Genomic DNA, 10,959 nt, shown 5'->3' with positions numbered 1-10,959 from the left:
GAAATTTAGTATCAAATTTACTAAAATAGGATAACAAAAATAGTGTAAGTTACTGTTTGTAGGTAATGTTTCATTTTTGAAAATATAGAGAGAAAATATGTAAAAAAAACACATTCGAATTCATTCAAATTTTAAAGCACTTTTATCACCTTAATTGTATAAGAAGTAAAGAACATAGAAACGTTAATATACAGATATAGTAAATAACAATTATTGTAGAAACAATATATTATAGTGAACTAAACCATTAATAGCTTAATAGATTATAGAAAAATTGTTTATCATATAAAGTAATTAATTCTTTATGTCATATTCTCGTTCTTGTTAACTTAAACTTCAGTTTTACCACAAACCAACAACTACGCACAATTATGTACATATGAGTTTTAAAATGTACATAGAATTTAAAGAACACCTAAAGGTTGTGTTTACAACAAAATTTTGATAGAAAAACTTAATATTCATATTATGTCTTAGTAAATTTTATCGAATTAATTACGCACAGTAATTCAATATGGTATAAATTATTCAATTGGTATTTTACAATAGTTGCTGTAGCGTTTAAATGAATCTAGTACTTCTATATTACAAATTAGAGTTCATTTTTGAATAGAATTCGGATAGAAAACAATATTGTACATAGTTATTGCCTATAGACACATTGATTCGCTATCTCACTCTCACATATGGAATTTACCAATCGTCGTCTCACTCACACCTATGTAATGACACTCGTTGTGCGAAACTCAAGTTGTGCCAATAATGAAGCAATTTAAAATTGTGTTGTGAGTTTGCGTTTTGCAAATTTTGATAAGATTATTGAAAATTAACGAGTTTGTTACGAATTATAATATTTTGTTGATATTTTTATAATTGTAAAACTTCCAAGCTATAAAGTTTCAAGTAGGCACTAATTTTTGTCCTAAAATGATTATGAATATTTAATGCTATGTAGGTATGTTTATTTGGGTCGATATTTGTATTTTAAAAGGCACTGAGGCATTTTAATTGAAATGGAAATGAAAAACTGATTTTTTTTTAATTATTTTCCAAAAAATGACACAAAAGTATTTCTTTTATGGATTTGTAGTTAAATATAATATGAATTTTTATTTACATTTGTAACTAAGGAGTTCAGTGGCCTCTAAAGCAACGCTAAAAAGCCCCTAAATGTTAATAATATTTATATGTAAGTGTAAATGAAAACTATGGGGTAAAATATATGAATGTTATATCTATTTCTATTGAAGCCATGTAGTTGTTTTTTTAAATGTCGCTTTGTAAGTGTTTGAGAAAATAACACGATTGGTGCATGTGTATCTTAATTTTTGGGTCTTCAAAACTGTGATGTTTTAGCGGGAAATTGTTAGTATTCATTGAACTATGTATATATGTGTTTCCTAATGTAGTTTAGAATTTATTTGCGTCGTCGTAACTCTCAAAATTATTTAATTTACTAGCGGTCCGCCCCGGCTTCGCCCGTGGTACATGTTTACGTTTTCTGTCTATAAGAACCATCCTCATACTTCAAGGGATATTATACAAAAATAATTATCGAAATCGGTTCACGCGTGATGCCGTGACCAAGGTTTCATTTTTATATTATATAGATTTAGTGACTGTTTGATTGAAATTATTCAGCCGACGGTCAGCAAAAAATTAAAAAGGAATTGAGACCAATAATAATTTGTATTTATTATTTCTATATATTTCATAATAATAGTACACTATTTTCCTAAAGTATCACAGTTTTGAGATCGCTAGGTAAGGCTACGTTATATTTTGACTGGCAATTTGGTGCATGCGAACACTGGCGTCCAGTATATATTGGTACTAGGTTAGGCTGGTATATACTTATATATATATTTAGTATGTGCTTTTATATTTTTAACGCTAAATATTTGCTGGACTGTCGACTTTGAAATTCTTGATTGACTTGATTTTTTATAATCCGTGCTAAGAATGGAACGATTTTGAATTGTTAGTGCGAGACAGAAATTTGATTTTGATTCTTTTATGACACGGGTTATACTTATACGTTCTTACATAATAGCTTGAGCTTTAGAATACGTTCAAACTTAAATTGAAGTGATATTAAAACCCTATAACGTGCGTTTAAGTCATATTAATGTCTGATACAAATATAAAAAAAAATCTTATTGACCCTTACTAATTATTGATGAATACGATTCCTATTATGACTATAATTCCATTCCTTTTTCCCCACTATACATATACATAATATTATGTAATAGGTATATATCTATAAAATTTATCAGCGTTTTTAATATATAGTATTTATATTTTAAAATAAATGTTTCAAGTCGCAGTCCATTTGCTATTCGCTAATCGTTAAGACTTAGTCGCGCGGACGACGATGCTTCTTTTAATGCAATTTTGCATTTTTTTCCTAATAATAATAATATTATGCTCAACTATAATTATTTGCCAAGGTTGTAAATATAATAATTGTTGGGTATACGAACGCGTTGACAATGTATTAGATGTCCAATGTCTATGTATTATTATATGAATTATATTATATAAATGATAATATAAAATTTATTGTCCGTATTTAGAATTGGTTTTGCATTTGTCGGTGACACGGTTAAATGTGACAATGTATGATTGCAATTAATTTTTAATTTTTCAATCATCCATTTTTATTGTCACCGACTGCTCGTACTAAAGGAATTATTTGAGCTTTTTAATGTGAATTAGGGATTTAATGAAAACTTCTTATGAAATTGAGTGTAGGGAAAGTTATTTGAAAGTTTTTAAAACTGTTTTATAAGATATTATGTGACATAGGCGTAGTCGAGTTCCTGTTTGTTTGTAATTTTTGCTTATTTAAAGTGATTTGATTGTATGTAATTTAATTTGGTTTAGGTAAACTGATTGTTAATTGATTTGACTTATTCCATTTTGGCCTTTTTTATTTACTTATAAATTATCAATTTTAGACGAACTCAGTATTTTTAAAGACCCATGTCAAGAGTTTTCAGCTTTGTAACAAATCCTAAGTATTCATAAGTAACATATCAGTCTCAAGTAAAATGAAATCAATTGCAAATGTTTTTTTTATAAAATACTGCGCCTATGCTTTTATTCGTATAATTTTATTATTGTGTATCATTTGTATTCCTTTTTTTTTCTTCTAATTTTAACCTTTGACTTGATATAAACGTCTACATGTATAATTATAAATTCTCTTATTTATTTTTTAATTATTTCATGAAAAATGTTTTAACGGCCTATTCGTCTAATCTATTCCCTTCTTCTGCCTTGTATTTTTAACGGCCTAAAATGTCTAAACCCAAAATTTAGTTTTCAGAAATCTAAGTTTAAGCCAATTTAAGTTCTAATAAATAAATTGAAATTGATTATGCATGTAGACGTTTATTCGTAAAAAGCCGAAGAGGCATAAGTAGGTAGATATCGAATGATGTTGGCGGTGATACTCAGCTTTATGGTAGCTAGGAACTAATGCGTTAATCTCCTTTCGCGCCATTTTGTCGACGGGTGACGTAACGTTACAGATTATATATTGATTATATATGATTTTCCACAGATAGTTTTAAATGTTTTATTTCTTATGAAGATGTTTTAAAAGTAAGATATAAGTAGAATTTTTATGTAAATGGTAATGTGGCGTAGATATTATTTGATTAAATGCAATATTTTGTATTATACATTTGTATTTGTATAGATGTAAACATTTCATTTCTATTTTGTCACAGAAATAGAAATAACTATTTGTGTTGCCACCTATAAATAATAACTGAGATATTACTTTTTAATTTATGGTTCTTTCGGTAAATGTACTTATTAATAGTATTTATCCTATATAAATAATTTCTTTGTTTTTTTATTTTTTTAAATGTGGCAACACGAAATAGTTTTAGATACATTTTATCACAGCTCATCTAAAATAGCCTATCAATAGTCAACATAATTCCAAGTCACCCGTCTTTTAAGAAATGGTTGTTAATATAATTATCGAACATTGTGAATCAATTTTGACGAAAGATAAACTTGACTTTTGTTTTAATAAGTAATTCCAGGCACTTTCTTTTATAAATATAATACCTATACTTTAATGTTATGAAATTCTGAGACATTATTTGGATGAAAACTATCAAAATATGGAATTTAATGTACTATAAATTATGTACTTTTAACACATAAAATTGAATTAAAATCATTAATGATTGGTCTCAGAATTTCATAAACGAAATACATAATGTTCTAAGAACTATCATTAGATATTTTTATACATCCCCTGTGTATACGTAGGTAAATTTTAATGTATTGGAAGTTGTAGTATGTACGATACATGTATGAAATCAGTTCAATTATATACTGAAATAAATAAATTTTTATATACATTGTGTTTTTATTATGAGCCCTTGAACTATCTGTTTAATCCTTTATCTATACAGCATTTGATTAGAAAAACGCATTATAGAAAAATTATGCGAGTACACAATTTTTGTAGACAAAGCGACAGTGCAATTTCGCCGGCTAGATCATAAACTAACAGTTTTTAGAATATTACGGTAACTGTTAAAGAGAGTCGTTAAGGTTTTACCAAATATAACTTTACAACTGCTGGATGGATGTTAGGATGAAAATTGCAAAAATATAACGTATATGAAAAACTTCCAAAAAATGTCTTCCCGGTCGGATCGAGGGCGAGCAGCTAATCTTAATAGTAAAGTAAGTCTTAATTACATTACTTTTTAACTCGAGAACGGCTGAACGGATTTTAGCAATTTTATTTTATGGATTTGTATCTCCTTGAATCACGCTTGAATAAAAAAAATGAGAACCTTATAAAAAAGCCTATCCGAGTGAAGATACGAGCAGAGCCAGGGCGGCCCGTATCACTTTTTTATATAGGTAGGTATAATAGGTGAATACTGTATCTACATATGTAATAATAAAGTTTGTTAATTTTATTTAAATTATCTCGTATTAACTGTCGACCAAACCAATTGTGGTCAAACTTTGTTTAATCGATGAGTCCAATTTATCTGCCCTTTATTTACAGTGATAATGACAAGGTGTAAAGTTTATATAATTGCCTCAATTGCCTTTACATGTGTAAATGTACGCTCACACATTTTCCAATTTATTATATGGATACAAAATGTACCAAAATAGTCGATTTTAACACGAAATGTGTACCTAAGTATATTTTCCATCAATATTTTATGTACAAAGAAGCATAAATTCTTAGTAGGTAAGTATCTATATTTTATCTAGTTACTTGAAAATAATTATTCAAATTACTTCCACGTTAATAAAAATGGAGTCCACAGCGAGAACAAAAGAGTGCATTAAATTAAAACCTGATCCCGTCGTAATCAAGTTAATTACTCTTATTAATTAATATGAGAAGAGATTTTATGAACTGGTGAACGCTAAAACGGCTCTTTATACGGAATACAGATTGCATTACTTCGAAGTGTAGGTAGATAATAATGTTATTGTGACATTCAATTTTATTCAGTGTTTAGTAGGATTCAGAAATAACATTTTTCAAATTATTTATTTCAGGCCGGTAACTTTTTACAACACTTATTAAATGTTTTATAAGGATTACACAAAGGTACTTGCTTAAATTGCAATAGTCATCTTTTATCAACATAATAATAAATAAATAATGATAAGAGATATCGTATGGTAACTGGTAAGTAGGCATCTACCTATGTAGGTACTTCAAAAAAATAGGTACATAATTATAATGTAATATGTCGAATGTACCTACAAGTAGGTACCTATATACAGATTACAAACTTACGCTAGGTTCTTATAAAAATAAATTGCCTAGAATCTAGATTAACGATTCTGCCTTATTAATCATAAAGTTAATTTTAATTATTAACGTCATAAATATGATTCAAAAGACTAATTACATTTTGTACTTCGCCCCATCACATTCAGCCATCCCATACACCGATATCAAAGAGCCAATACACCTAAAAGGAAAAACGCCGTCAGCCTAAAAAATAAAATAGTGCTGAATGCACACGTAAGCGCAACCCGGCCCGTATTAAATATTGAAGCCGTATCTTTGTGTCAGGTGGGCGAAATATATCCCATGTATTGACTTTTAGTGGAGCTCGAGCGTTGCGAGCATGCCTGATGGTCGGCATTACGGACCCGAAGTAATGGCGCTATAAAATACTACGTCTGTTTTTGAAGGTTAATATGTTCAGCGAATTTGTATAGGTGTTTGTGGATTACCTACCGTCGTTTTGGGGCGATTCGATTTTGTTGCTTTGATGTTAAAAAATTTGGAAGTAAAAATAAGCGTGACGTGAAAGAAATGCCTTTTATTTTTCCAATAGGCAAACTGTTAATAAAGCACTTTTAAAAATATAGGTATGTTTATGGGGTGTACAATTGAACATTGCATGTAGATGGGTAATCCTAATTGCAACGTATCTAACTATGCAATTGATGAATAAGTATTTACTATACTAGCAGATAACAGATACTCATGTTCCTAGTAAAATGTTCATTATTTTCATGTACCCTAGCGCTATCATGAATCATGACGTTGTTTTTTGCAGATGTAAAGCTAAAAGAAAATACTAACCAAAAACGATTTTCTGTAAATAAAGCAACCAAATATTTTAAAATAAAATTACTTAGTCATATGAAATTTAAAAAGTCCAATGAAATTTCCACCTAATGGTGGAAATTGCGTACGTAATCGCAAAAACAGCAACACTCCATTCCTCAATAATTCCTGAAAATAAACAGACGCTTAGTTAAGATTAAAGGATAAACGTAGGTGCGTTAAATGCTATCTCTAATAGTTTCGGCTCACAGTGAATAGAGCCTCGTGAATACTGACAGGAAACATCCAAATTGCATCGGATTGCGACACGAACTGTCGCTCTTAATGAGATCCGATTCATGCCTCACTTAAATACTTACTTGATACATTTCACAGATTCAAAACATGATGTTTTTGGAATTTTTCGATGGTTGTTTAGGAGGATGAAGGGATTGTGTTTGATCGAAATCAGAAAATTTTGAAAATGTTTTGAAAAAGTTTTTTTTTTTTAAATAAATAGCTCTTTAGTAATAGTTATAGTTATGGTTATGGTAATAGGTAGATATAGTTACTTATTAAAGTATAGTGGTTATGAATATATCATATCTATATCTGCTATTTGCGAGCGTTTTACTAACATTAGTGTTATTTCCTTAACGGCACTGTTTAAAATCAATGTTTCCTACAATAAGAGTCGGCGCAAACGGGCCACCGACCAGAGCCACTGGTAGCTATTAGGTAGTGTCTCTCTGTCATCTTCAGTCTATTATAACTTATTAATAAAAAAAATATTTCTTAGGCCTTATTTTACTCACCGAGCGAGATTAATTGACTGTAATAATAGTAGTGGGATTAAAGCTCGTAAGCATTAATTACCCTCTTCATTGAAATTATAAATTAAGAGAAGAAGGTTAATATAGGTTTCTAAGAAATTTTCAATCAATTTACTTCAGAGGTTCTAAGTTGAAGAAAAACTAGAAAATTGTTTTCCCAGTTACGGCGAGTTTGAAGTATTTTTAATTTGTTATTAATTAAATCTGATTCCAAGTCTTTATTACATTGTACAGTGTACACATAATATAGACAATGTTAAAACATTGTTACACTTTTATAGGTATATTTTGATAACCTAATATCATAAAACTGAAAGTTTATACACTTAAACTTTTAACTACACGTTAAATTGTTTTTATTTCTTGCACAACTATTACCAAAGAATCTTTTTTGATAATATTAACTATAGCTTATAGCCTACCAATATAACTTGATAATAAGGATGTTACTCTTTCACCCAAATTTAATTGATCAGTTCTGTGTGAAGTTTTGGTACATAGATAGATAACAAATTAAAATTAAGTGACATAATAATTTACATGCTGAACGGCTAAACATGCTGGAAAACTTAATTGTAACATTCCTGTATACCGTGTTTATTATATACCAAACTAGATTTCCGCCCGTGGCTTCGCCCCCGTTTGCAAAGGAAAACCCGCATAGTTCCCGTTCCCGTGGGATTTCCGGGATAAAAACTATCCTATGTGTTAATCCAAGTTACCCTCTATATGTGTGCTAAATTTCATTGTAATCGGTTCAGTAGTTTTTACGTGAAAGAGTAACAACTAACAAACATCCATACAAACTTTCGCATTTATAATATTAGTAGGTTAAATGAATTTGAATCTTGTACAGACGGAATTACCAATGACAGCACTTTTTATTCGGTCACTACGCGATTGAATTAGTCGAAGATATATCAACTGGCACAGTTAGGTACATATTATGTATAGGGTATTTATTATTCTTGTATGCATGTATGATATGTAAATAAAGCTAGGAACTACATAATATAATGTATATTGTATATTTTTTCTTTTTCCTATATATAAAGGTCAGTATATACCGAGAGAGAAGCATTCAGCGAAAGCATGAAGACACAATGTTAACCTTCGGCATACAAGGTGGGGTTATTTTAACCCCTACACTTTTAAATTGCGTTGATTTTATATTAAAATGCAACCAAATAACTTAATTTTCACAGTAGCTGAAGTTTAAATATTACCGCGTCGAATCACAGCGTTGAATCAATACTACGCGCGCCAGGGTCGTGTGAGCACGTGCTCAAAGTGGGTCCCGGGCGTTTTTTACCCCACGTTGTATGGGACGTTGTCAAAAAAGTATGTACCTACTTCTGTGTTTTTTTGTTATTTAATGCTACAATTAGTGTTTTATTTATACTTTTTTATTTTTATTGTAGGTATAGATAGTCAATATGAATAATAATATGCAGGATGATCGTATTGCGGCGGCCTTATTGGAAGAAAATAAAACTTAGTCGGACGACGAAAACTTTGGGCCAAGAAGTTCCAGGACCACCGCAAAAGCAACCAAGAAGGTCTCAGCGATGTTCTTTCTGTCCAAGACACAATAACACAAAGATAGGAAGACTCTGAACGGATGTTTCAAATGTAACGCCGCCATATGTAAGGAACATATGCGAATTTGATGTGTAAAAATTGTACTATTTTAGATAACGAGTAATTTCGCTCAAATAGTCATAAAGAGCCAATTATTGTTATTTTTTTATAAATCCTTATTGTCTTATTTTATATAAGAAGTAAAATAATTAAGTTAAAAAAGAAGAAATATTTTTGTTGATTTTTTATTTCGATTTAATAACATTTTGTTGAATGCACGGAAAGGTTACGTGATTTTTAAGTTTTTTTTAATAATAAATGTTTAATTTGATACTTTTTGTTTTTTATTCATTAGCTTATTAATGTACGTAACAGAAAAACCCATTCAAACTTATTGCACATGATGCACACATAAAGTAGAGACAATCTCTAATGGGGTTAGTTTAACCCCACGTTGTATAGGTGAGGAGTTTTTTTCACCTTGTATGCCGAAGGTTAAGCGAGACACAATACATACGAAGATTGTAACTGTAATAAGAGCGACATAAGTACCTAAGTCATATCTAACTTTTTTAACCGACTTCATTACTTTATACCCTTCCCAAAAACCATCCAACACACTGTAACGTCCAAAGATAAAAAGTTACTCACCACTACGATAAACAATGAACATGTCACAAAGTAAACAGCTGTTCCATGAGTTAGGGCCAGGGCCTCCCTCTAGGAAAGGGAGGGGGTAATTTATGAGTCATGCGGGAAATTAGCGAGTGGACGTCGTAATGAACGAATTGTAGACGTTAGCTTCGAATTAGATATAATTGTTAGTTAATATGGGGAAGACTTTTTCAAATGAGCTGGTTATTTGATTGTGAGAACCTAGAGGTTAGGAGATAGGTTCTTGTATGTATTTATGTGTTTACTTTCAGGATTGATTGTAAAAGTACCTAAGGAAAATATAAAAAATCGTGATTTCAAAATTACGACTGTACCCCTCATAATAAATTTCCAAAAATATATCACAGTTGTTATAGATTATTTTTATTTAGCTGTTATATCAAACAAATTACACGTCTAGTAATAAAGACGTAAAATAGATAGCTATAAGTAGACGCAGGGAAGGTGGAACAATCGTGAAATGCGCTCTTATGTGAAGCGCGGACCAGAGAGTAGAGAATGTTGGAGGCGCTACATAATATTATCAATAGTCATTGAAATTTTTTCATCGATAAATATTATTTTGTTTTTATGTTATATCAATAATAGATAATAATAAATATTTTATAACCTTATGCTATTAGCTTGTTGAGAGTGGAAAATGTTTTTTGTGTTCAACAAAGTTTTATTATAAAGTGCTCTAAATTGTAAAATATGCAGTATAAATCGTATTAACGTAAAAAAGTTTTGAATCTATACTTATACGTTAAATGTTGAGTATGAATTTTATCGATTGCGATACGCTGTGAATGTCGAATTTCTAACACATCTACATTCCATTTTAGGATAAATACTTACTTACTATTAATAAAAGCACCTCCACATTTCGCATGCGATGTTCGCATAACTATGAACACATTCAGCGGCTCATCTTGTGAGATGCACATTTGCACCTCGACGCGACCTCTTTGTGACACCTTTCACGTTATCATCACTCGTGTTCTTGTGCGCGTACAGCCGGCGACACAACTTTGGTTCTGATGCTCAATTTGGGGTGCATTTTTATTTTTCGTCCTGTTTTACTTTAGGTGATGATGTGTGAATAATGTAGAGATTTTTGTCTTGTTGGTAATTTTATATTGATTATGATTGTGTTAATTCTTTTTACTGTTATCTTTATAAAATAAATAAGAATGACGGCAGTCTATGTTTTAAAAAAATCCATACTAATATTATAAATGCGAAGGTAACTCTGTCTGTCTGTCTGTTACTCAATCACGCCTAAAGTACTGAGAAAGGACACAGACTACTTTTTTTCGC

This window comes from Colias croceus, chromosome 6 (assembly GCF_905220415.1).
Source record: "Colias croceus chromosome 6, ilColCroc2.1".
In the NCBI taxonomy this organism is placed as follows: Eukaryota; Metazoa; Arthropoda; class Insecta; order Lepidoptera; family Pieridae; genus Colias; species Colias croceus.
This window is presented reverse-complemented; position numbering follows the sequence as displayed.